The 26629-nt window shown below is 36.8% G+C and overlaps 1 long non-coding RNA gene across 1 annotated transcript; it reads right to left on the bottom strand.

The window, feature by feature from the left end:
- Positions 1 to 2945: 2945 nt before the first annotated feature.
- Positions 2946 to 4672, bottom strand: LOC118683064 (uncharacterized). Its single transcript, XR_004978888.2, has 2 exons — positions 4193 to 4672; positions 2946 to 4080 (listed from the first exon to the last, which is right to left on the bottom strand). It is a non-coding gene; the product is annotated as an uncharacterized lncRNA (long non-coding RNA).
- Positions 4673 to 26629: the final 21957 nt, after the last annotated feature.

Here is a 26629-nt window from a genome sequence, read left to right as displayed (position 1 = left end):
GAATTCGTTGTACCAGTTTTTCACAGTGCTATAGGATTGTTCTTCATAGCCATACAAAGATTTTAGTTCATCGATGCACTCTTGTCGTGATAATCCACATCGAAAGTTTTGAAAAATGATCGCACGAAAATGTTCACTAGTTAATTCCATTTTTTGGCCGAGATGAATTTTTTAATTCCCTGTAAATAAAACAATTCACGATTAAATGACAAAACGTTCTGAGTGATGTTATGCTAAAAAATGTCAAACTTTCCAATGGAAATGTCAGATTGCACCTGGCAACACTTAGTGTTGCCTAGGCCAGCCAGCTATATAGCAGCCCTCGTATGCATAAATATTGGCATTTACCGTACAGATCAGCACATTAGAATAAGGGAACTGCACACTGCAGTTTACAAACCACATGCATTTATTGTAGATAACTTAACATATGTAGTTTGTGGCTACCTGTTTATGTAAAGGGAGAATGGTAAACATATAAATCGCACAAACAAGGAAACAGAAACTGTATAGCGGGAAAGGTATGCATGTAAATGGAATGCAAAACAATTCAAGAGCATATAAAGAAATTGGAATTGAAACATACAACTGTAAAATAAACATAGAAATTATATATAACATTAGTGTTGGCCCGATTCTACAAAAGCGAAAATTTGATATCTAATGAAAAATAATTACTAAAAACTGTTAGGAATTATTGTAAGAAAGAAAATTTAGTTTGTGATTTATATACATACTTACATATATACATGTATAGTATATATAAATGCTAATAATTAAAAGCTAAACTAAAATAATTACTAAAAGTTTGTCATAATAGAAATGAAAAATAGAACCAGAATGTATAAATTTACAAAAAATTAAATTAAATAAATAAAAATTAAATTGTTTTATTTATAAAGAAAAAGGTAACCGGTACGTTCGGCAGTGGTAATCAATAAATAACCAAACAAATAACCCTTAGAAGCTGACGAGGTAATCGATCAACCAATTTTCTGTAACCAATGGTTAACCAAACGAATAAACTATGAACCAGATTTCTGTAACTTAAAGGTAACCATAGCAATAACCAAACAAACTATTTTCAGTAACAGATGGTTCACCAAACAAAAAGCCAATGGAAAGGAAGCTGTTAACCAAAGAGTAACATATAGTTTTCCAAAATAGTTGGCAAAGTAGAGCAGTATAATATATTGTGGCGAACACGAATCCCAGAACAAATCAGAATCGACGATAAACTGCTAAAAAATAACTAGATTGCGAAATTCGTAATTGGTAAAATGTTCGAGTTGCGAAGTTTAGTTAACAATAAACTATATAAGGACTGTCGGATTGTGATATTGTTCAGCGCAGGTGTCCTCACAAAAGAGCAAGAAGCTTGTGTACCAATAAAATGTTCCTCACAGTCAGAAGAGCAAGAAGCTTGTATACCAGCACAAGTGAAAGAGCACGAAGAAATTAAAGCTGAAACGGGTGAGTCTTTGCAAGAAGATCCAAATTTGCATGGTGTCATGCATGAAGTGGAATTGACAACAACTAGTGGAGATATAACTGCAGAAAGCTCAGTTGCTTCTTGCATCGAGTAAGAGCAAAAATGGGCAACGGTCTGCATAACGGTCCAAGTGGAGGGCACTTGAGAATCACGACAACCTTGGAGAAATTAAAGCAAAGATTTTATTCGGTTGCTTCTCGTCAATCAGTCAGAATTGCCAAATACGCTGAAGGATTGAGGTTCAAGAGTCATGGCAAGATGAAGCAGTAAAATTCGGGTGCGCTATTTGGGGGAATTTTCATGAGTGTGGATGGTCTATTTCTATCGCATTCATCAACAAGTGGGTAACGCGATTCGGTGTTCAAATGGAGTTATGTTCTGATCAAGAAGGAATTTCGAGTCAGCTTAAAGTGAAGGGATGTACTAGAAACTGGGTGTCCGAAAAACAGATGGAATTAACTCCAATAACAGAAGGTTGGCTAAGGAAGTTGTGATTGCTACCGCATATATGCCTAATCGGACCATCAGACTTAGGTGGAGGGAAGTGTGACGAACACTGATGATAAAACAAAATCGACTATAAATTGCCAGAATAAACTAGAAGGAATTTCGAGTCAGCTTTAAGTCAAGGGATGTACTAGAAACTGGGTATCCGAAAAACAGATGGAATTAACTCCAATAACAGAAGGTTGACTAAGGAAGTTGTGATTGGTACCGCATATATGCCTAATCGGACCATCAGACTTAGGTGGAGGGAAGTGTGACGAACACTGATGATAGAACAAAATCGACTATAAATTGCCAGAATAAATTAGTTAGCGAAATTCCCAGTTGCCAGAATGTTTTAGAAGCGATGTTTTGTTAAAGATCTACTATATAAGGGATGCCGGATTTTGCAGCAAACACAATTCTATTTAGAGTGTTGCGGTGTAATGAGCAATTGGGCTATAAACAATAAGTTGTAAACTCGAAAAACGAGCAATAAGCGTTAAGTTGTTGGAATTAGAAATAAAGATAACTGTATAGCATTAAATTGAGACTTTTTAAACAATCCAGTGATCGAACTCAAGAGTGAGTTACAAGGTAGGCGGACTTCGGCCGCGCTTCAATAAAACTAACCATTTGTTGAATTTTTGGAATTTAAATGTTCAATTTGCTTAAACAGCGGCAACTAAATTTATATATTTAGTAAGGTCAATGGTATGTATGCAATAAATTCATTTATCGGCAAATGAGCTTTTATTATTTACCCTTTACCCTTTCGCCTGATAACAAGATTGGTTTTACTCTATTTAAAATTGGGAAAACTTTAGAATACCGTCCCAGGATTTCGGGAATAACATGGGTATAGCGAATAGAGGAGATACCTATATATTTATATATCCAGATATATAATTTGTAGATTTCGAGATATTTGCGTTGAAAGTTGAAAATTTTAACTATTTAATGTACGTATTTTTTCGATTCTAAATGAATTTTACACTTATATTTTTCACTTTTATATATGTTAAATAATTAATTTACCAGCGGTTTGAGTTCTCAATGCTTTTTGGGATTTGTACGGTTGTGAACGGTTTGCTTGACACCAAACCAAAGATGATTACAATCAGCACCGAGTTACAATCAGAGAAGAAATCGTACACATATGTATGATAATTGTAAAGGGAATGAATGTTGTAGGGTTCGTACTGCATTGTAAGGACTGCATGGCATGACATATGTGATGGTCTTCAGGCGATACACCCGGATCTCGTCTTCAGAAGACTCTTGCCATATTATTCGTTGATAGTCACGATGTTCAGATGCAACTAACTCTTGCCTGAACATCTTCTCTATCTTCTCTATGTCCGCAGTTATCGCCATTCGACAGAGACGAAAACGTAAAAGTATACTACTCAGTGAATTCTGAATTGTTGGACCTACCAGTTGAACACCACGCGGAACTACGATGTGACCGCATGATGAGGAATGTATTAGCAATTAGTATGATCGTAAGGTGGTTGTACTAGTTCCATGTGTCCGAGTGCTGCATACTCCCTCATAAATGAAATGTAGTTTTGCTTAAGGACTGGATCCGCAACCATGCGCCGCTCTAGCCTATGAAATGCCAGTGCGTAGGAGTCACCTAATCCCGTTGCCTTTCGTCGAAAGCGTAAGTGTACGATATAACGGCCGTATGAGGTACGGCTATAAGTGGTCTCGAAGATCTTCCCACATTTATTCTCTAGCAGATCATCAAACACTGCGATTTCCTCCATTTGCCAAAAGTTGGACAACAGTTCCTCCAACCAGTGGTCCTCCCTGTCTAGCGAAGTGGTGAATTGGAGAAATGATTCCTTTGCAGGAAAGGTCACTGCTGCTGAACCAAAAACCACCCATCCAAAACCACCACCCCAAAGTACGCTGGGCAAAAAGTTCGTTTGGTCCTCCACCTTCTATGAGTCGCCCCCACACGTCAGCGCCGATAGTTCCAGGCGTAGCAAACCGGTTGTCCACCAAATCTATGTCCTGTTGAAAGTGAAACACATCACGACCTTCCATGGCCCCTTCCGAGACACGTGCATGTATGCGCTTTATTGCTTTCACTGCTAATGTACGCCAATTGAGGTAAGCCATTAATCCCAAAACCGCAATTACAAAACGAAATTAAAAAATATTTGTCGTCACAGGAGGCACCAAAATGTTAAATAATTAATTTACCAGCGGGTAGAGTTCTCAATGCTTTATTGGGTATTGTACGAGTGTGAACGGTTTGCTTGACACCAAACCAGAGATAAGTACAACCAGCACCGAGTTACAATCAGAGAAGAAATCGTATACACATGTCCTCCGACGTTTATAGGAGTTCAACGGAATTTAAAATATCGTAACTTTAAATATGCATAAACAAAGATAATTGTACAGGAAATTAATGATAAACGAGAGATGACAAATATAAAACTTAGATAAGACAGTATTGCCAGATCAAAACTTGACATTATTAGAAAATAAACTTAAACTAACGTAAATAATCCTAAACAGTATACACTAATACTTCACTAATTCGTTTGATCATATTCATTTTACATTATATAGTGCAAAAATAGCTTTATTCCAATATCTAACTTATTGTTTAGTTCTATTAATTCACACAATAGCAAAAGAGTTGCAAAATGACAAAAAAAAAACAACAGTGTTACCTTATCGACATCTTTTGTAAATGAACTGAAAGAAATAAAGTAAACATATTATACCCTAAATACAGGAATCCAAAACCTAAAGATATAAAATAGAAGGAAATTATTCCAATATAATAAAACGACACTGTACATTGTTTCAAAAGTAGCAGTAATAATATCAGTTAGAGAACATTAATTTTGAAGATAATGTTATACTCTCTATGATAACATTTTTTTCGCATTCTGACAATAACAAAAGGGTTGCAAAATGTCAAATAACCAGTGTTACCTTATCGACATCTTTTGTAGTTGAACTGAAAGAAATGAAAAGAGATAATACCCCAAATACAGGAATCCAAAACCTAGAGAAATAAACTATTAGAGAGCATTGATGTTAAGTATTATGTTATACCCTCTATGACAATATTATTTTATCTTGTAGAACTTCTTTTAGCGTTGGCGACTTTCGGCCGCGCTTCAAAAAAATAACCCTGGTCGGTCCAACAACGGGGTGTACCAAGGTCTTTTTAGGTAGAACTTCTTATTGCGTTGGCGGCCTTCGGCCGCGCTTCAAAAAATACCCCCGGTCGGTCCAACACCGGGGTGTATCAAACTTTTCTTCGCGCAGAACTTCTTTCTTTTATATTATTTTTCTTCATTTGCAAAATATATTAGTATGGCAACACTAGTGTTTTGACATTTATATCCCTTTTATTATTGTCAAAATTAATCAAATTGAAGAATAATTTAAATATTGATATAAAACAATTTTTGCAGGATCTGATATAAAAGTGAAAAATATAAGTGTATATATATGCAAAAATACTAACTTTAAATTGTTGAAAATTTCAACTTTAAACGTAAATATCTCAAAAACTATAAGTTTCCCGCGGCTATGTCTATATATATTCTAGATCTGGAGGATCTCCTCTATCCTCCCATACCTATTTTAACCCCAAAAGCCTGGGACGGTATACTAAAGCCGACCCGAAAAGTTAGCTATAAATCGAGAAATTGCAAGATAAAATTTTTAAAATGTTCAACTTAAAATGCAAATATCTGGAAAGCTATAGGATTCCAGACGTTGTAATTAGATATATTCGTGATCCGGAGAATATCCTCTATCCAATTATACCCACTTTAATCCCGAAATCGTGGGATGGTATACTAAAGCATCCCCACCAATTTTATCCGCGAAATCCTGAGACGGTATTCTTAAGCCAACCCTAACATTATAACTTAAATGCATAGTTTTTACTGTTACTGAAAAAAAAACGCCACAACTATTAATGAAACGAAAGACTGAATTTATTCTATGAGTATTTGATGTGGTTAGATCTATACATGTTAACAAAAAAAAAGTGAATTTTACTGATAATTTATTTAAGCAACTTTAAATGCACGTTACAGCAATGTTTCTGCAATTTAATTCATACCATGTCACCTTTTTTAGATGTATTTCTTCATAACCATTGCAAAAAGTTTGCCAACCAGAGATCTAAAACAAAAGTTTCTCCAAATATTATATTTTAATTGAATCATGAAGCAATATCGCACTGAAGGTTCTGCCTTATCTTGAAAATAACTTCCGCTATTGCTTGAGGATGTATGCCTGTTTCCAACAACTTTATGCAAATCTCTAGCATATGTGAGTCGAGCCCTGTATTAAGCATTTCTGATATATTGCATATACTGTGCTTTATTTCTTTCGATTCTTTTAATTTTAAGTAACTACTTCCAACATTTTTAAATTTTGTCGATACAATTTCGGAAGAACTTTGCTCAAACTCCTTCATTTCTAAAGGTATAACAAACAGTTTGCATACAACAATTCGGATAATCCAATTGGCTGCGATTTCACGCCGAATACTTTTGATTAATATCGATTTTATTTTGCCATTCTCCATTGTGTTCACACTCGGTTAATAAAATCTTGGAATTAAAGTTCATGCTCACTTAGGTCAATATATATGGTTAATGTATAGTTTAGGTCCCTCAATGAAGGAGGCCACGAAAATGAAAATTCTGTGAGTGGAAAGTAAAATTTTTTTTTTAATATACAAATACATACATATATAAACATATTTTTACCACGCTTTGCACACATTTTTCCACTAAATTTTTTGTAATTATACTGTACATATTAAAATATATTCAAAACACCAATTTATATGGAGTTTTTAAAGAAAAAATATGTGTATGCTTAAAATTATTTCGTACATCCTTACAGCACTAGGCATCTTCGACCGCGGTTCAAGAAAATATCCCGGTCGGTCTAACACCGGGGTGTCCATAGCTCTTTTACGTGCAGTAAGGAGTTCGACGTGAAAGGACTTTTTTTTTTGAGATTTCTCAAAATCTACTGGTCCGATTGGGTCCAAACTCACACGAAATTCAAGTGCAATGAAACCCTTTGGAATGCCGTTTAGTTTATTCAAATCGGTTGAGCCGTTTTAAAGTTATAAGAGGGTCACATACATCCACACACATACATCCACACATACATACAGACATACGGACATCATCGTAGAAATGTTCGGAGAAGCTTCCTCGACCCTCAAAACGTTGAGATCTGTTGAGAACTCGATTTTTGCAAAATGGGGTGAAACCAATATCTTCCCGATTTTTAGAAAATTTTCAATTTTCTTAGCGGGAAGTTAAAAAAAAATTTTACTTTCCACTCACAGAATTTTCGGACCGACCAATCTAAATCTGAAAAATATCATAAATACGCCCATACCAACTATATCGCCGTATTCGGGGGATGCTATCAGAAGTACTCGTAAGTGGATAAATCATCTATAATTCTCCGTCTCATTTGAAATTTTGTCAAAATTTTGATCATTTTCAATAAATTTGTCCAAAATTGCTGTTATAGTGGTCAAAATCTGTTTTACAAACGCCATCGACCATTATTTTTGCTTCTTCGCAATCACGTCAATATTTTTGTTTTTTTTCTTGTTCAGCTAATTCCTTGAGTTCATCATTATAAAGACAAATACTTCATTGAACCCTATTTTCATATCGACAAAGTGACCAATGTCTTGGCTCTCACTTAAATGTGGCTAAATGTTCTTCCATAATCCTTTCAAAGTTCTTTCTGTTATCTCAATCCGATTAAGGTTTATGTTTTCTACAGTATTCAAGTTTTTCCAAATCTCTTTTTTGATTGTTTCTCTTCTCCGTCAATTTTTTTAGACATCTGCTTAAATGTTTGCCATAAGTAATCCTTGAAATTGGATTTACCGCCTTGGTCCATTGATTAAATTAATATAGGTATATGTATCACGGATGCACAATTTCGGGGAATCCCGGCTTAAATTAAAGACTGTAGTCAAATTCCTTATAATGTAAAATAAGGCTAGGATTTAGTATAGCATCCCCCGAAATCGGGAATAAAATGGGTATGGGCGGATAGATAAAGTTCTCCAGATTCAGAATATATGTACATATGTATTTACGTATTTTTGTTCGTTTGTAAATTATGGGTATTGTAACACTTATTATTTGTTTACATGCAACCCATTTATTATTGTGTAAATAAGTCAAATTGAAAGATATATTAATTACGATTTAAATTTTTTATGAACTAATAATTTTCAATAACTATGTAAAAACTAACTTGAATTATATGTGGGTATAATTTATAATACAATGAAAAATTATATCCTAATATGTGAATTTTTATAATTTAAATGTGGATATCTCGAAAACGTTAAGGCTCGTGCGGCTGTATCTATATCTAAATATATATTTACATATAATATATAAATATATATATACAAATAATATATAAATATATATATACAAATTAGGGTGGGTAAAAAAAGCGAATATTTTTTTTGGCTTGGTACTCTGAAAAATGAGAAAGAAAAATTCATATCTCGTTTCCACAAAACTGAAATTTTTTTCCGCTTTTTTACGAAATTGAATGCTCTACAAAATGGTCCTTCAAGTTTTTTTTCGTGGCGCTAACAGTTTAAAAGATATTAACGGTTAAAGTTTTAGGGCACATTTTTTTCTAATCAATTTTATGACTTAATGAAAAAAACAATTTTAAATTGCAATACACAATGACAGCATTAGGTATGCCAAGCTGCCGTGGGTGGGGTTCGGCTTAAATAATTATTTGTCATGAAAGCAACACAAGTGCCTCGGAGAACAACCCAAAACAACGTTGACGGCCGGAAAACTCGAGAAAAGTATAATGAATGGAAACTCGGCTCATGGAATATAAGGACTATGGTACAAGCTGCTAAAATTAAAGAAATCGCGTCTTTGAGATGATCGTGAGCCTCCACGAAGTACGTTAGAAGGATTTTTTTAGAATTTCGTAAAAAGAAACAAGACTTGTTTAGTTGTGGCACAGAAAACCAATCGGGTAGAAACGGCACTGGTTTCTGGACAAACGCAAAAATAAGAAATAAAATACTATTCTTCGAACCAGTGAACGACAAACTCTCTAAATTGCGCCTTAAAGGGCCTTATAGCAACTTAACTTTGATATCAGCATAAGCCCCAAACGAAAATAATAAAGACTCATTACATACAAAACTAGCAGACACATACAACTAAATATGTAAATATGACACAACTGTCTTCCTAGGTGATTTTAATACGAAAGTAGCCATTGAAAGTTGCAACAGAAATGTTGCCTCTAAACACTTACTCCATGAAAGACATCCGACAACGGCAGACGCATCTGCAACATCGCAAACAAAAACATTCATTGCGAGTACTGCGTTTCCTCACAAGAAAATACACAAAGGGACGTGGAAGATACCCGGAAGCAATGAAGTGAATGAAATTGACCACGATTTTATCAATCGCCCAAGAAAAAGCTGCATAACCGACGTGCGCAGTATAAGAGTTAAAAGAAAAATATGGAACACTAGTAGAAGAATTATAAATTGAAAGCGTGTCAGAAAAAGAAAAAAAATCCATGAGGAAAGCGCTAGAAACCATGTGATCAAATTTTATAGAAAATCTAAGGTAGAAAAACGAAGACTTCAACCGTGGGTAAACATATGAAAAAGCAAAAATGGCGAAATACTTACAGATAAGAAGGAAATAAAGTAATAGAGTAAAGAGGTGGGTTGAACATTTCAAAGAACTGTTTAATGTTAGTAGGCGAGCAACGCAGTGTCTGACTGTCCTAATGAGCAGCCAGCATCAATACGAAGTGCGATCAAACACATGATAAACTTCAAGTCGCCAGGGGAGGATAATACAACAGCTGAACTCATAGAAAAGCAAACATCCTGTTAAAGAAATCATCACCTGACAACATTGATCTGGAACAGTGAATCCCTGCAAGAAAATTGGAATACAGCAATAATAATCTCCATTCTAAAAAAAAGCTATATATAAGACTGCAATAATCACCGCCGAGTTTCCCTTCCCAACACGATATACCAAATATTTGCGAGAAATGTGAACAGAAGACTCATAAACCTTACAGAAAAACTCCTCACTGAATATAAATGCGGTTTTAGGCCCGGAAGGTCAACAGTAGACCAAATGTTTGCCCTCTAACAGTTCATGGAGAAATGTTATGAGAACAGTGTTGATTTACATACCATATGCTATTTATTGATTTTAAGCAAGTATTCGAGAGCATTATCAGAAAGACTATCCTCACAACTGGAACTGCAAAACAAAAGAAGACCTTAATAAAATTGAAATATCTTTACGCAAAACCCTGTCAAAAGTAATGATACAAGAACGTAAGTCCAAATGTTCAGAATTAAGTCTGGAGTAAGACAGGGAGATACGCTATCATACACAATATTCAACGAATTGGTATGCTGTGCCTTTTACGACATAAGTGACGCAAAAAGAACTAATATGCAGACGACATCTCTACAGTCAGCAAAAACATCCACGCCCTGTCCAAAACTTTTGCCGATATTGAAGTGGCAGCTAGCCAAATTGCCCTAAAAATCAACGAAGATAAAACGAAATATATAATGATGTCCAGAAAAATAGTATCACCTAGAGTGAAAATTTCCCAATACACTTTTGAAACTGTGAAAGCCTTTACTTACCTGGGCTTAAAACTGAGTAGCGATAATTTAACATACCTGAGCATCGAAAATATAATACAATCCACCAATAGGTCATACGCGTCCCTAATGTAACTGTTCAAAGTCTAACTTCCTCCCTACTGAAAAGCATGGAAGATATCATTGACCACGAAATAAGATCGAAGGTGCTGAAAGCTGCACCGCTACACGCGATGCAGCATGCTTACAGAGCAGGCAGATCAACCAATACTGCTCTATATCAGCTGACCTCAGATATCCGGAGTTCGTTAGACAGGGGTGAGGTGTTGTTATGCGCCTTCCTTGACATCGAAGGTGCTTTTGACAATACGTCCCACGAGAGCGTGATCATAACATATGGAGCGGTGGCCTGGGGTTCCAAAGCATCGCAGACCTCGGTAGGACTTCGACTATCGAGGCTGCAACGACTTGCCTGCATCTGCGCTTCGGGCGCGATGCGTACGTGTTCGACTGCAGCACTGGAAGTAATGCTGGAGCTAACACCGTTACATATAGTGATCGAGCAGACGGCCAAACAGACCTTGCTTCAAATGTCAGCAGAAGGGTTTGGCAAAGGGAAGGTAATCTCGTTCCAGCAGATGAAGGCCCTAAGTGACGCAATGCCACTGGCCCTTCTTCCGAGGGAAAGCATTTCCAAAACAGTAAGCTTCACTAGGAAGTTCAGGGTTACCCTTGGCAGTAAGGCAGACTGGAACGATTCCACGCTGGACCTACTACTAAGGAGCAGTACTATCAAGCGGTACACCGACGGCTAGAAAACGGCGAAGGGGATTGACGCATTGGTCGCAGGACCACGCACCAAGCTCTCCATTCCCATGGGAAGTTTTCCTAGCATATTCCAGGCGGAGGTATATGCTATAAGTCGGTGTGTAGAAATAAACCTCCAACGCGACTACCGCAATAAGAGCATCGCCATACTCAGCGATAGTCAGGTAGCACTTCAAGCGATCTCGGCTTTTGAGGTCAAATCGCTACTAGTGCAGGAGTGTATAGAACGGCTGAACAGCCTATCAAGTCTCAACAGAGTGCACCTCATCTGGGTGCCTGGTCACAGGGGTATAGCAGAAAATGAACTTGCTTACGGAGCAGAATCATGAACGCTTTTCAAAAAGAATAAAACCAAATTGCAAGTCTTTGAAAGAAAGATCCTAAAAAAAATATTTGGAGCATCAAATGAGTGGCGTATTAGGTTGAACGATGATGAATAATGTACTAAGTATTGTACACATTGAAAAGGTCTACAAAAACCTCCGCGATGCTATATGTCTATCTCTTATGGATATCCCACAATAACATTTTTTTGTCAGTGACTTTTTACGACAAATAATGACTAATTTTCGAAGCGATTTTAATCAATACAGTAGTAATCCTTATCCAATTAAATACCTTAAATACATTGGTAATTTATTACATAATAGCTCTATATGGCCCTTTACAGCATATGATTTATATTAATATTTTCGACGAGCCGGTCGGAGCGGCGGGAGCGTGCCTATAAATAGTTTATTATCGGAGCTCTCTAGCGAGGAAAATAACAATACTTAGTAAAATAGTACAATAGTTTTAGTTGCGCTATTTCAGTTAAAAAAAGAACTGAATAGAATACGTACCTTTTGTACAGGAATTATAAAGTCATGTCAAGGCGTCGTCGTTCGTAGACATAGGTTGTAGTACAGTGAATGCCAGAAGAGTACGTTTAGCAAGAGATGAAGAATCTTCAGTAGAGCGTGAGATTCGCTGCAGCTGGGATCGAGATAGGCATACGGTTCCGAGGGACAGAGAATCGTCAGTAGAGCATGAGTCTCGACTCAGTCAGGCTCGAGATAGATATAGAGCTGAGAGAGAGAGAGAGAGAATCGTCAGTAGACCGTGGGTTCGCCGCAGCCGAGATAGGGATAGACATCGAATACATAGAGCCTGAGAGTCATCAGCACGAGTTACTAATTCATGGGTAAATAAAGAAAATTTTGCTTTGAATTACGATCCATCGATTTTTTACAAGGACGATCGTATAGTATCAAAACAGTAGTGTGTGAACATTGCTTGGCATTGAAATTCAAGGACGAATCGAAAGACATGTGTTACTTACAAGGTAAACTCAAATTAGAAGAAATTCTCCCTCCACCTGAACCACTTCATTTTCTCCTTACATCATCATCATCCAAACAATTCATGCGCAATACACGCCGTTATAATAACGCATTTCGAATGACCTCTTTTAAGAGTAAGCACGTTGTTAAGCGTGGGTTCATGTCTACATTTAAATTTCAAAGGAAAGTGTACCACGTCGTCCCGATAATCACAAATTTCTGCAAATCTATTTTATTGCAGATCCAGATACACAAGCATCTACGCGGTTTCCAAGTGTTGCACAGCCAATTGACAGAGATTTGATTAGATATCTTCAAGATATGTTACATTCTCATAATTGCTACATACAATCTTTCAAAACTGCGGTTTAGAGTGTTCCATCAGATACTCCTGACTTTAATGTCGTAATCCATGCAAATAAAGTTCCTGTTGGGGAACACAGAGGACGATAAAATGAACCTTCCACGAGTGAAGTAGCAGTGGTTATAGCTGGACAGCAATTTGACAAAAAGATATTGTATACGACTATGCATGATGATAATTTGCAAAAAATTTCAGAGTTACACAGATCTTATGACAGCTTACAATATCCTTTGATGCTATGTCGTGGAGAAAATGGTTATGCCATTAATATTTCTCAAGTTGACCCAATCGGTCTTACACCTCTCCGTAAAACAACATCATGTATGAACTACTATTGCTGCTGAGAGATTGGTCTACATCAGCAATAATCAAACTAAATTGAGAGACGAAATTACGTTCATCTTCCGGATGCTTTACAGACGAATGAACACCGCAACGGTATTGGGCAGTTGATTATACTACCTTCATCGTTCATAGGTGGACTTCGATATTTACACAAAAAATCGCAAGACGCCATGATTTACAAATTGGTCGGAAATTAAAGAAAATATTATACGACAACGAGTTAACAGAGTCTTCCATTTAAAAGTACAGAAACTCCTGCACCTCATTAACAAGTCTCATATATTAAGTCCGCCGCGCTGTCATATGTACACAATAGAATGGCAGAAAGTGGCTTGCCACATGTACACCTGCTAGTGTGGTTAGTGAACAAAATTAGACCAAACCATATTGACAGGGTTATTTCAGCTGATTATCCTATAAAGATGAAGATGCTATTCTATACGAAATCCTAAAGAAAGACGGACTTTGCGCGACTTTAAATCCGAATTCTCCATGTATGCGATATTCTAAATGCAGCAAAAAATTTCCGAAGTCGTTCCACATTTAAACAAGTACTAGCGATGACGGATATCCCAAATATCGTCAACGATCGCCAATACAGCTTGGGCAAAATGCTAGCGTCCGAAACCATGATATTGATACCCGATGGATCGTTTTTTATAATCCGTTCTTTTTGAAACAGTTTGATGCCCACATCAACGTAGAGTTGCGCAATTCAATTAAGTCAATTCAATATGTTACTAAGTACATTACTAAAGGCAGTGATCAAGCCACTTTCAGCATACAATCTCCAAATGAAATTGAAAAATATCAGTCTGGACATTACATCTTCAGCTCTGAAGCTGTAAGGAGGATTTTATCATTCGAAGTGCACGACCGGGCTCCCACAATTGTCCAAATTGCAGTTCATTTAGCAAATGGACAAAGAGTATATTTCACTGAAAACAATATACAAGAAGTTGTTAATAACCCGCGGGGTACAACATTGACAGCATTCTTCAAGTTATGGACACTGACATATGACAGAGTTCCAAGTTACTATAAATGAAACCAGAGTTCTAAAACTTTTCAACGGCCAAAAAAAGGTACTGCGGTTGATGGTTTCCCCTGAGTAAAAAAACCGGATGCTCTTGGCAGAGTCACGCGATTCATCCCAACAATAGCGAAAGCTTTTAGCTGTGAACACTTAAGAGCTGTACAAGGTGTTATTTACAATATGGGGCTCTTGGAAGACGATTCTCACTGGGAAAACACATTAACAGAAGCAGGTGTTTGTAGTTCAGCTACATCATTAAGATATTTATTTGCCGTCATAGTAGCGTTTTGTCAAGTAACTGATTCTGTTAATCTATGGAATAAATTTCAATAAAATATGGCCAGTGTTATTCTGATTCGGCGACGGCGAGATTTAAACTCAGATGATGTACAATATGATCAACACATATATGACGAAGCATTTTTTGAATTGAACAAAGTAATGCAATTACTTTCGGGTAATCCGATCAAGGATTTTGGGCTGAAGGTGCTAGCTAATACTAATAACTCAGGTTTAACTAACAGTGCCGAATACACAAGGGAAATATCATACGATCAAATGCTACTTTTACAAAATATAGCTCAAGATGAGCCACGATTAAACATCGACCAGAAAAATATATTCACTGCATTACTATCAACAATTGATAACAATAAAGCGAAATTGTTTATCCTTGATGCCCCAGGAGGTACAGGAAAAACATTTTTAATCAATCTGCTTTAAAAAAAGTGAGATCTACCGGAAAAATTTCGTTAGCTGTTTTATCATTTTCAATTGAAAATTAATACTACGAAACATGGCATCACAAAAGATTTAATCACATACATTTCAATTTTGCGTTTACTTTCATTTTAAATGTTTTCCAATTTTTGTTAGTGATCTTCAACAGCGGCAACAAATCTCTTGTTCACATATTTTTCTGTAGGTTTTCAATCTGGCCGTCCTTCTATTTCCAATTGTTAAACGTCAGACCTCCTGAACTTTGACAGTTGCCTGAGTTCAGGAGGTTTTGACGTTGAGCAATTACGCTCTCATTTCCAGTGAGAGATGAGTTGGGCATCTCTTTATCTCTGCTTCAACGTTGCAGGCTTAGATTTGAGCGTTGACTGTTTTTCACATGGCCAACTGTTTGTCGCTCTTTCAATAGTAAACTCTAGCAAAAACATGTTTGTACTGTCTAATGACAAGAAAACTGTGAACGTTGTATATAAAGACATTCTGTAATATATTAATTGTTGTAAAAATAAAATAAATAGGTAAAAATTTAAAATGTATATAAGTAAAAATACAGTGTATGAATTTTGATATTCCAAAGATAGCAGGAAATCTTCATGATATAGGGAAAGGGGAATTGTTTTACTCCAAATTTAACGTTGCGGGCCACGGGCAGTAATGAATAAATTAGAACTATTGGATCAATTTAAATAATTTTTTCAATGAGTGATATAGACTTTATATTTTATACGCGTGCGTAGCCGGAGCGGGCCGCTATGTTTTTATATACAACGTTCACAGTTTTTCGGTAGTGTATCAGCATTGCACCGTGCGAAGCCGGGACGGGTCTCTAGTGCTTTTATAATTTAACCTTATTTTTAATACTAACAGATAATTAAAAAAGTAGAATTATTATTCTGTTTGTAAATTGTAATTGTAATAAAAAATATTTATAAACGTTCTGGCAGTGTACATTGTATGTGTAAGCTTTGATTATCATCTTTGTATATAGAAAATCTAAAGCCCTGCGACCAGAGAACGTATATCATAGAGAAGGTTCATGGTGTGCCGATTGTTAAAATGTTCCTCTTGACGGAGGGTTACTCGCCAACTTAAGAGGATCTCACCACAAACAAATTATAAGCTGATTTCACCAGAATTTTACCCCTGTGGAGCGCAAAATAGCAGAATTGAGCATTTTGAATGTTAAATGAAAAAAATAAAGCTAAATTCAATGTTAAGAAATGTACGTTTACAGATCCGTATATTTACAATGCGCAAACGACTTTGCATAAAATTTTAAGATATTCTGCATATACAGGGCGGCTCACGAATCGTGCTACAAAAATTAGCCGTAATAAGTTTCTTTTTTATCCATCTTTTTTGTATTGTATAGAAAATTTTAATTTTATTTTATACAATTAATTATTCCTCCATGCTCAGCCATGCATATTGGACACCTAATTAGAAAATTAATGCGGGCTGGAGGGTTCAAGTCGGGATTGCCTCAAATATCTATTTAATGGACTGCTTCAGTTCAGTCAGATTTCTGGGTTTGATTTTGTACTCCTCTTGCTTGACATAACCCCATAAGAAAAGACCAAGCGGTCGCAAATAATCTTATACATATATATGTAAGTATATGTATAATTATGTGTGCATGTAAACAAATATGAAAGTACCCATTATAATTGTTAATTTGTCTATATGCAACGTATGTATGTAAATATGTACACTCCTTGTTTCATGGGAAATCATAACCATACACACTTTTACAAACATACATCGCATATGTGCAAGTGCAAAATCAACCCCTATTCATATACAATGTTTTTCTTTAAAAAGTTTCTTGAATTGTAAATCGACAAATATACTATGTTGTCACTTTTATTCTAAAATATTTTAATACTCATATTTGCGGGGTTGTCACTTTTCCCTTCTAGAGGGAATATCAGAAATTTGTTCAATTTATGATTTTTAGCTTTTGCCATCGTCGTGAAAAGACGCTTGTAGGCAGAAGCATGCTAGGGGGGATGTGAGGGTATCTGCTTTTATGAATGAAGCGAGGTTGCTTGTCGAAAGTACGCCTGCGTTCATGAACGAAAATGTTGTTGTTGTGTGTCTTACTAAATATTTTGACTTCGACTATTTGGCTCACATATTGACTTGTGACGACTGTTGTTTTTGTAGAACAATGTTTGTAGTTTTTGCGGGTGACATATTTACATGTGACGACTGTTGTTTTTGTAGAACAATGTTTGTAGTTTTTGCGGGTGACATATTTACATGTGTACGGATATTCATATGTATGTAGGTTGGTTTGTGTATGCATTATTTGTTCAGATAAATGTCCATATGACTATACAACATTAATATGATAAAAGATATACAATTATATAGCAATGCATACTATGTAAAAACTATATAATATTATTAAATGCCCAAATTGACTATAAATATTATTTCGAAATTCCATAATTTAATAGATCTTATCAGTTTTGCATTCATTCATAAAAATTCGCAAAATGATATTCATATCAATATATATGATTGCATAAAATCGTATAAAAATATATGCCAAAAGGCTAACATGCAGCTGTAATATTAAAGCAAGTCTCTGAGCATAACTTTCATTGAATGCTCAGCTCCGTTTACGCGCCGCGTTAAAATTTCTCCTCCCGAGCCAGATGTGGTGAAGTTCACTATTAAAATCTTGTTAGATTTTGACAATTCACACGATGGTCCGCAATTAAACCTTCCCTATAATATACGTTCTCTGCTGCGACTTCAGACGAACTACAACTGTCTGAACGCACCTATATGTGATAAGAAAATCTATTATATGGAGATGTCGGCACGCAATATTTGTTGTCTAGATAAGACTGTTTTCAAAGCCACCAACGAAGATTTCATATTGCCGATGGTTGGCAATAGTTATCTGCATAATTATAATGCCCTGATAGCTAATTCTGGCAATAATATGCCACTTTTGTGTTAAAAAAGTTCAGTCATAATTTCTACCATCGTAAAGGGTATACCATGATTTCTACAAACATTTTTGAGTGTGTGTCAACATGAGGCATTTACTACACTGGATTTTAAAAACGTTGTTGCTACTTAAAAATTTTTAAAGAGTATTTCCTTTTAAAGTTTTTTTTACACCTAACGGTTTTTTGTAACTATTGTATATTCAACACATAAGTATGCAGTCATTTCAGATAATGCTAGTAATTTGGAAAAATTGAATATTAATTGCAATAGCAATACGGAAAACCTACTTGCAAAAGATTTTTTGAATCGAGAGCGGAATCTGGAATCATTCATTTCGAAATTTATTGAAAAAGGCGGAATTCGAACAAAACTTCCTTGTGAAACACGATAATGTTCCCATCGGGATGCATAAAATTACTTGTTAAATAATGTTCAATATATAAAAATCGTTGCTGCACATTTCATCGTAAAGGGAAATATTGTTGCACTGTTGTACGATTCAAATTTAAGGGATGAGGTCAAAAGCAGTACGCTCATATTGGATCCGGTATATGTATAGTTTAGGTCCCCCAACTAAGGAGGCCTCAGAAATGAAACTTCCGTGAGCGGTAAGTGAAATTTTCAATATTGAAGTTTTTATATTTTTTTTATAAATATGCATTAAATATAAAAAATTGTGATACATATAAATTAGTTGTTTAATTTTTTTCTTTGAAAAAATCACATATTCAAGTTTTTTGGTGTATTTACCACTTTTCTTCATATACGTTTCTGAAAATTTATATTAAAATATCAATATTAGTGCGCTTTTATTTTGATATAAATAATTACACATACTCTGCATCGTGATGAAAATTATCATCGAGGTTGAGATCTTTTCTCGGGTTATATAAGCGACCAGCAGCCAAAACGAACTGGTGAATTCGTTCCGTGTGTCGTGGAAATCGTTTTCTGAAATTGAAATCAGCCAAATATCCCAAATAGTATTCTTTTCGCCGTCCATACTTGGGTATTCCATCCTTCAAGTTCCGCCAAAGCCTTTCAATATTTTGCGTATGGGCTTTTGACTCCGGATCTACGAAGTTATATTTATGGTTAATGGTTAAATGTTGAAAAACAAATTGTAATGAGGGTCAATTGCATTTCATTTTCCAAAACGATCGTCACTGGCGGCCTTCGGCCGCGCTTCGAAAAAATAAGCCTGGCCGGTCCAAATCCTGGGTGTTCATAATTCAATCGCGTGAAACTCCTTTCTGCACTGGTGGCCTTCGGCAGCACTTCCATTGACGGTGTGAAAATAGTAGAAATCGGGTGGCCATTCCGCCCACTCCCCATACAACGGCACTGTTAAAAACTACTAAAAGCACGATAAATCAAGCACTAAACACGCCAGAATCATTAAATTTTAACATAGGGATCGTATGAGCTGACTTAATAGGAGCCGCGTTCGAAATTAGACCATGGGCGTGGCACCGCCCACATGTAGATGAAAACCCATATCTTAGGATCTGCTTAACTGATTTCAACCAAATTCGGTACATAATATTCTTCTCATATTTCTATGCCATAGTGCGAAAATGAGCGAAATCGGATTACAACCACGCCTATTTCCCATATAACACCATTTTAAATTCCATCTGATTTTTTCACTTTCCACTATGCATATCAAGCAACAATGATTATATCGAGGTGAAACTTTGCGTGAATAATACGTTTAAAGTATGCCACCTTGTGACAAAAAATTGTCTGAATCGAACTAAAACTGTTCAAGCCCCTAAGTACTAAACATTTGGACCCCAGTGCCTATAGTTGACCTTCTACCGAAAATATCAGCCAATCCACAAAGAAATCTCAAACGAGTATACCATTTGACTTTGCGAGAGTATAAAATGTTCGGTTACATCCGAACTTAGCCTTTCCTTACTTGTTATAAATATTTTTGTTAAGACGTACATATGAGTTTAAAATTTATAAATTATTTGTATAAAATACGCCCATCAATACCAACCGTCTCACGGTACCAAGAAACATGTCTACCAAGTTTCATAAAGATATCTCAATTTTTACTCAAGTTAGAGCTTGCACGGACGGACGGACAGACAGTCACCCGGATTTCAACTCGTCTCTTCATCCTGATCATTTATATATAATATTATATATAACCCCATAACTAACTCGATTAGGTTTAGGTGATACAAACAACCGTTAGGTGAACAAAACTAATATACTCTGTAGCAACAGGTTGCGAGAGTATAAAAATGTACATATACTTGTATACGAGTAACAAAATATTCGTCTTCTATTAGCGTATCTTTAATGCTTAAAGTTAAAAAGATATATACAAGTTTTTTTGCAGGTCAAGCCATATATCGACTGCTCCAACTACCGAACGATTTACATCTATTTATTAAGGAACAAATAGCATCCAAGGTAAATGTATGGTTTAGGTCCCCCAACTAAGGAGGCCTCAAAAATGAAATTTCCAATAATATATGTAAAGTTTTTAAAATTTATTTAACACACTTTGCACATATCACATATTCAAGTCACTTAGTTGTTGTTGTAGCGGCAAAATTCTGTAGAATTCAGATCACTTAGCTGTAATTACCAGCTCAGCGTGTTAAACATTTTCTTATGAAAAAAATATACTGAAGAAATGTAACAGTCACAATTTTATTTCCGCCGCCATCTGATGGTATGGACGAATATCGGTGATCGTCGAACTCCTTTCCCTGCTGTTTGACGCGATTAAATTATGAACACCCCGGTGTTGGACCGACCAGGGTTATTTTTTTGAAGCGCAGCCGAAATCCACCAGTGCAGAAAGGAGTTTCACGCGATTGAATTATGAACACCCAGGATTTGCACCGACCAGGCTTATTTTTTCGAAGCGCGGCCGAAGGCCGCCAGTGACGCTTGTTTTGGAAAATGAAATGCAATTGACCCGCGTTACAATTTGTGATTAGTTAAGTTTTATGAGGGAAGTATTTTTGGATTGGCTAGCAGCAGAGAATACGGAAAAACTTGGTGGTCTTGGAAAAATTGTAGAAATCGACGAGACTAAAGTGGGTAAACGAAAAAATAATTGCGGAAGATAATTGAAGGACAGTGGATTTTTGGAGGTATTGAACGTGGATCAAAAAAGATTCTCGCTATTCCCATAAAAAACAGAACCTCTGTCAATCTGGAAAAAATAATTTAAAAAAAAATACACGATGGAACAACTATTATATCAGACTGTTGGGCGTCTTACAGAAGTTTAAACAAAAAAAGTTTTCAACATTTAACCATTAACCATAAATATAACTTCGTAGATCCGGAGTCAAAAGCCCATACGCAAAATATTGAAAGGCTTTGGCGGAACTTGAAGGATGGAATACCCAAGTATGGACGGCGAAAATAATACTATTTGGGATATTTGGCTGACTTCAATTTCAGAAAACGATTTCCACGACACACGGAATGAATTCACCAGTTCGGTTTGGCTGTTGTTAAATATCTTAGCAAAATTAAGTGAAAGTATAATATTGAATAACTAAAGTAACATCTATGCTGAAAACATGCGATATCGATTCACGACTTATATTGCGATTTTCTCGAATAATGCATGTTGAATTGTTTTGCAACATTTTTTAATCTAAACTGCTGCAACACCTGAAAGTATTTTCCCACCTTTGATGATGTTCAGTTACACCCGAATGCAGCCCTTCCTCACATGTTTGTTAATAATAATATTACTATCTTTTTAAAAATTTGCAGTATATATTGATGTATTAATATGATTAAAATAATATTTTTACACACAATAATTATGACTAATCACTGCTTTCTAATAATTTTTCAGATTGTTTAAATAGTCATTTAACGGTCCGAAATTTTGTAATTTTTCAATGAACGAATTAAGGAATTTAAATCTGCAAAACGATTTTATATTTCAATTATACTTGTTCCCAATTTCTTTATCTTACATTTTACGCATTGTAACGGATTTCTTGATAAATCTCCTACCTTGAACCTATCTAGAGAACTACCACTAAGAATCCCGCAAAAAAATTTGCAAAAACTGAAATCAGATTTTTTAATAAATTTTACGCATGTTTCTATTCTTTATTTAAAAATATTTAATAGGGTTTTTGTTAAGATAGAGGGGGTAATTGTCGCACATTTTTTTTGCTTAGCAGTATCAAATGACAACGTATAATTGTACATATTTTAGTTAAAAATCCCCGCAAATGTTATATAAAGTTTGACTTCCGTATAAATTATCAAAGAGTATTTGTTGAATAATTGTATAATTTGCACAAAAAAAGCAGTAAGTTTCATGTTAAGTTATTTAAAACATGTAATTGTTTTGAAATAATTAAAAATTTACTCATATAGACGTATAAAAATTAATTTTGAAAATCCTTTGTGACTAGAATATTTGTAGGTAGGTAGGTAAGTAGAGTGGCTGTCGAACAACGCACCTAGGCCTATAGGAAGCCCATTGTGATACCATCAGGACTAATGTTTCCTCACTCTATCGTCTCCTCTCTGAACCAACCTGTGCTCCTGATGAAGTCCATCAGTACAAATAATTTTATATTAGCAACTTCTGATACATCGTCAAGGAATCCACGACCGATAGTTGCGATTCTTTTCCTGTATATAGCTTTACATTCGCATAGAAGATGTTTTACTGTCTCCTCTTCTTCTACTTCTTGACAGCTTCAACAATAGTCGTTGCATGGTACACCTAGCCTACTGGCATGTCTACCAATTAGACAGTGACCTGTTAGTACTCCTACCAGAGTTCTTATATCATTCCTTTTGAATTTTAATAGTCGGTTTGTGCGACTCACGCTCCATTCCTGCCACGTTAGTCTGCTGGTTGAGCAGGTTATTGATTGTCTCCACCGATACTCTGCTATATTTATAGTATGTTCGCTGATTAAGTGTTTGCAAGTTGCCAGAGGCATAAAAATAAACTCTTTTTCAGGGGTTAATTGCAAAGTGGTACCTCTCCTGGCTAGTTCATCTGCTTCGCAGTTACCAGGAATATCACTATGTCCTGGAACCCGTTGCAGGTTTATTGTGAAGTAGGATGTCAGATCCTCTAATAGGTCAAGACATTCTTTCAGCTTGGATGAGAACCTTGGAGACTTGAGGCCGCTTGGCTATCCGTATATATATATATGCACCTTGTTGTGAGCACACTTTTTGTCAATACCACAAGGCTTTCTTTGATTGCTGTAATCTCCGCCTGGAAGACACTGCAGTGGTCTGGTAAACGGAAAGCGATTTTGGTGTCTAATGTTGCGCAAAAGACACCACCTCCCACTCGATTATCTATTTTGGATCCATCCGTGTAGATGCTAATTCCTGTATTCCAGTCCACCTCGTCCCTTTCCCACTCCTCTCTGGTGGGGATGGCAATATTGTGGACCGAATTTAGCTTCAATTCTATTGGATTGCGGAAATCCGTGGTTTTGGGTAGGAACGGGAATATACTGAGTATCCTAGAATGCCCCTTGTTACATGCGACATGTTGGGAGGATTCCCTCAGTCTGAGAGCTGACTTTGCTGCCACTTGCTTACAGAACAGGTCTGTTGGCAGTAAATGTAGAATTACTTTTAGAGCCTGGCTTGGCGTTGTTCTAAGAGCTCCACTAATGCATATACTGGCTGCTCTTTGTATACTTTCCATACGCTTTACCGCGTATTTCTTTTCCATTATTGGCCACCATACGAATATACCATATGTCATGATTGGTCTGATAACTGCTGTATAGAGCCAATAAATTACCCGAGGCGTTAGCCCCCATTCGGCGCCCACCATCCTTTTCCAGGTGTAGAGTGATGTGGCTGCATTCTTCACCCTAGCATCCAAGTTTTGTTTCCATGAAAGCTTCCTGTCTAAGATTAGTCCTAGGCAGCTTGCCTTGTCTCCAATTGTTAGTCTGCAACCATTTAAAACTAGCACCGTAACTTCTGAACTATTATGTTTTCTGGTGAACAATACTAGCTCTGTCTTACCAGCATTTAAGTTTAATCCGCACGATACAGCCCAACGATTTATATCGTCCAAGATCGTTTGCATAAGGTTTGCGAGAGTATTCGGGAATTTACCTCTAACCGATACTGCCACGTCGTCAGCGTAGGCCACAACATGTACCCCCTTCTTTTCTAAATCCAACAACAACTTATTCATTGTCAGGACCCAGAGAAGTGGGGATAACACGCCTCCTTGAGGTGTGCCTTTTGGACATATCTGCACATCGTTGACGCTCCCAGCGTTGAAATTATTGACCTCAGAGACCTCCAGATCCTTAAGCGCACTCAGTATGGCCCTAGGCTGGATATTATTGAAGGCTGCTTCTATATCTAAGAAGGCATATAGAGTGTATTCTTTAATTTCCAGAGATTTTTCAATCTCCGCCGCCACAGAGCTTGGTGCTGTTTCTGTGGATTTTCCTTTAGAATACGCATATGTAATTCTATTAGTCTTTCCAGCGTTTTAAGAAGGAATGAGGAGAGGCTAATTGGCCTGAAGTCGTTTGGACTTGTATGCGAGCTTTTGCCTGCCTTTGGTATGTATATTACATTGACTTCCTCTCAAAGCGAAGGGATATAGTTTAGTTGCAGCGCTCCCTTAAGAATGGCAATTAGCCAATCCATTATGTAATTTTGCGACTGCTGTAATTGAGCCGGGAATAGCCCGGCTGGTCCCGGGGCTTAAAGCTTTTTATTGCCTAGCGTACGTTGCTTTCTGACACTATGTCTATAAGAGTGGAGTCCATTTCTGCTCCACTGTCTTGAGTATATTCAGCAGTATGGCTTTCAGAGCTGCCTGGGAAGTGGGTATCCATTAGTAGTCCCAGGGACTCTTCACTGGATACCGTGCAACTTCGGTCTGGCTTCTGAAGATAACCGCTACTATGCACCGATTGTGCCATTGTTTTCCTAAGTCGAGGCGCTTCCGCCGTCTTCTCGATATCAATACAAAAAGTTTTAAATTAATTTATATTTGCTCTCCTAACTTTTTTTTGTATGACCTAAGGAGGTTGTAATAATAATCCCAGTCTGACTCGCCTTGGGATTGCTTAACTAAAGCAGTACATGCTTTCTGCATTCTTTTTGTAGCTTTTTAAGTTCTAAAGACCAGCAGGGGGGCCTAATTCCATCTACTTTGTGTTATTGGACAAGCCACTTCTAATGCTTGCCGGCACGATTCCGTGAGTCGATTAACGAGGATATCTAGCTCCTCCTTGCTATTGGGCTGAAACGGTAGAATCATAGGGATACGTTTTTCCAGCTCTTGCATGTGCACCTGCCAGTTCGTTTTCCTATGATTCCTGAAGTTAATGCCTCTATCGGCCCTTTCCTCTATTGTACATTCAATATATCGGTGGTCCGAAAAGGAATGTTCTTCGAGAACCCTCCACTGGGTTACCCTGTCAAATAGTTCTTCCGAGACAAGTGTGATATCCAGCACTTTTTGTCGGTTTCTTGTAATAAACGTTGGCGTGCTTCCCTTATTACACACCAGTAACTTAGTGCCTAGTAGGTAATTAAAGAGACACTCACTGCTGTCATTGACATCTGTGCTGCCCCTGCTGGTGGCACCAGCTCTTGCTCGTATAGCATATAGCACGACACCAGCCGGTAACTGCTTGTGCCCGTTTCCCAGCTTACTGCTGCTGTGTCGTTGTTTCTGTAATTATATAAAGTAAACACGTTAAGGTTTTTCTTAGCTATTATGCAGGCTCTGATTTTACCATCACAATTAGCTATAAATAACTTATAGCTCGGTGTCCTCAGTCCGCAAATACGCCCTCCATTAACTAATGGCTCCTGAATGAGGACAAATTCAGGCTGTTCCATTGGCACGCGGTTAATTAGGGCTGCTGAAGCTAGTTTGCTGTGATGAAGATTAATTTGCAGAAGACGCATTAGCTATTGTTATATCTGCGTCTTCCTGAGAGTCGCTTAAAAGATCTCTCTCAGTACACAAGCTTGAGAGTCTGACAGCAAGCTCAGACCCGGAAGAAGAACACTCACCTTGCTCTATACTTTCCACGTCGCTCGAGGACTACATAGGATCTTCCTCTACTTCGCATATCTCTTTCTCCGATGCCAGATGGTCTGCAGCATCGGCGTCCGACTTGTAGGGCGTTATCCTCACTTTCGTGAACCCGAAAATTAACTCCCCGCCACTTTTCGGCAGCAGTTCGATGGATTCTTTCGTTAATTACAGCAGAATCTGCATCGTGGCCCTTTTGGTCTCCACGCCAGATTCTGCTACGCTGTCCTCAAATGTCTTGACGTACTTCCACCCTTGCGTGGGTAGGCTCGGGTTGCAGGTTGTTTATGAGCTGCATAATCTGGTCCGCCT

The sequence above is a fragment of the Bactrocera oleae genome, chromosome 2, assembly GCF_042242935.1.
Source record: "Bactrocera oleae isolate idBacOlea1 chromosome 2, idBacOlea1, whole genome shotgun sequence".
NCBI lineage: Eukaryota > Metazoa > Arthropoda > Insecta > Diptera > Tephritidae > Bactrocera > Bactrocera oleae.
The sequence above is the reverse complement of the archived record's forward strand: the minus strand, read 5'-3'. Positions and strand labels throughout refer to the sequence as shown.